The 2,702-nt window shown below is 37.7% G+C and overlaps 1 pseudogene; it reads left to right on the top strand.

Moving 5' to 3' along the window:
- Nucleotides 1-1,308: 1,308 nt before the first annotated feature.
- LOC104586988 (ras-related protein RABF1 pseudogene) lies at nucleotides 1,309-1,953 on the top strand (annotated as a pseudogene).
- Nucleotides 1,954-2,702: the final 749 nt, after the last annotated feature.

Here is a 2,702-nt window from a genome sequence, read left to right as displayed (position 1 = left end):
CTTTGACTATAATTTTCCCTTTAAATTATATAAAATATTTTTTATTTATCACACTTAATTTTTGTTTGTCTATAGTACCATTTTACTCAAACCACTAACCCACCACCTAAAAAAAAAAATTGTTCGATTTCTAGGTTGACATTAAATTTTGTATTACATTTCCATCATTGATAAAATTATTTCTTATGTATAAAACTTAATTTTGTTCAATATAATGAATATAATGAATGTACAATATTAGAGATGTACCCAATATTTTATTTTTTATAAATATATAACATTAGATATGTACCCAAAATTTTCTCTTATCTTTTTTTTTTTGGGTACATTACAAAGACCCCTCTATACTATGGGGGTCTGTGACAAAGTCCCCCTTGTACTTTGTTTTGCGACAAAGACCCCCCCTGTACTATGACCGTGAGACAAAGACCCCCTTCCGTTAGCCTTTCATCCAAAAAAGCCATTACAATATTTTTTAATCCCCATACTACCCTTGTAACAACTAGACGAGAAAAACATTGTTCGTCTTCCCTAACCTTGTGATACTATCCTTCCGTTCCTTCACATTTCTCTCTCCCTCTCTCTCCTCTCTCTCCCCTGACTTTATACGATTCGAGCTGCAAACACAATCGAGTCTATATCGAATGGTTATGGTGGGCTGGCCAGTGCAGAGCAGATAAGGAGTGTTAATGGGGTTGATGGCCAGGGACGACTATGGAGTGGTTAGAGCCTTGTAATTCTGTTGTCGTGCACATGCTTCAATAACACTAGTAATGGCATTATGACAATTTATTTGTCGTATTTAGTGCACGCAGGGGAGAGCTTAAGCAGCATCAGAGAAACGTATGGTACGACTGTAGCAAAGTTGGTGGCCGTTGATGGGTTAACACATCCATCCTTCAAACTTCAAAGCTTTAACACACCCATTGTTGAATTTAAGACGACAAACGAGTAGCAGCGCAAAACATCAACAGTTTTGGTCGAATTAGAGAGCATTACCTTTTATCGATAAATGCATCATTCTACAAATGGAGAGCGAATTCGTTAAGATAAGTACCTTGTCACCATCATTCCCGATACGTAGACATGCTCTATTGCTTTAGTTTGAGATAAATTTTTGTTGTTATTTGGTTCATGAAAGGGCAACAAAAAAAATCAACTCTTTGTATTCTTGCTTTTTTTTTTGAAATTATATTGTTTCTACTATTCCAAATCCAAAACCCAAAATGAGTTTGTTGGAAATCTTGGTAACTCCCCTTACAGAAGTGGTAAAGTGCATACTAATGTCTGTCGGTATCCCTAGAAGAACCAGGCAGGTCTCACCGCGCCATGGGTTGCTCCTCCTCCCTTCCAGAGAGCACATCTTCTGGACAGTTGGATGGTTTCAGTTTTGAGAATGTTGTAGCAAGTGACTCAAAAAATTTGTGAGTGAAGCTGGTGCTTTTAGGGGACTCTGGTGTTGGCAAAAGCTGTATTGTTCTTCGTTTTGTTCGTGGACAATTTGATCCATCATCCAAAGTGACTATTGCAGCTTCATTTTTATTAGAGACAGTAGCATTGCAAGAATCTACAACAGTCAAGTTTGAAATACGGGACATTGCAGGGCAAGAGAGATATGTTGCACTGACCCCCCTTTACTACCGAGGAGCTGTAATTGCAGTAGTTGTGTATGACATAACAAATCCACACTCATTCAACAAAGCTCGGTACTGGGTTAAGGAGCCACAAAAACATGGGAGCCCTGATATTGTCTTGGCTCTGGTAGGGAACAAAGCTGACCTCCAACAAAAACAAGAAGTATCTATCGAAGATGGTATGAACCATGCGGAGAAGAATGAGATGTTCTTTATTGAGACATCTGCAAAGACAACATATAATATTAATCAGCTATTTGAAGAAATTGCTAAAAGGTTGCCTCGTGCTCCCTCTTCATGATTGCAGAAAGGACACCAATCGCACTATAGATTACAAAATTCCAAAACCTCTCTTTCTTCTGCATTGTACTTCTGAATTTGTTTATATCGTGAATTACCCTATTATCTTTGATCTATTTATAATGAGTTTTCGGAATGATTCAAAAAAAAATGTCTGTCGGGAAGCAGATTGGTTATATTTTTCATTACAGAAGGAGCATCAACAACCTTAATGAATTCACAGAAATCTTAATTTCGATGAGAGATCATACACAACAACTATTGAGGTGCAGATCAAATGAGAGGAAAGGAAGCCAACCGGCCGGTAATGCAAACCTGGGTAGAAAGAGCGGATGCCATATTAACACAAGTTCATAGTTGGTTTTTCTAACCCTGAAAATGCAGAGAGAAATAACAGTGAATGTTTTATTGGATATTGTCTTGCTCAGTAAAAGAGAAGAGTTGAAGATAGTGGAGATCAATTCCGTAGTCCTTTCATTTCGGAGAGTTGGGAGAGAGAAAAAATGAGAGAGGACTATGAGGGAGGGGAAAAGAAGATAAGAAAGGAAAAACCATAGGTTAAATAGGTTTTAAGAGAAAAAGAGCAAAAAAAGAAAATAGAAAAAGTTTAGTAGGGTATTTTGGTAATTTAACACATTTTGTCATCTGACTTAACGGTCAAGGGGGGCCTTTGTCTCATGGTCATGGTATGGGGGGTCTTTGTTGCAAAACAAAGTACAAGGGTGTCTTTGTCATAGACCCCATAGTACAGGGGGGTCATTGTAATTT

Source organism: Nelumbo nucifera, chromosome 1, assembly GCF_055504915.1.
Source record: "Nelumbo nucifera cultivar China Antique chromosome 1, China Antique-T2T, whole genome shotgun sequence".
In the NCBI taxonomy this organism is placed as follows: Eukaryota; Viridiplantae; Streptophyta; class Magnoliopsida; order Proteales; family Nelumbonaceae; genus Nelumbo; species Nelumbo nucifera.
This window is presented reverse-complemented; position numbering and strand designations above follow the sequence as displayed.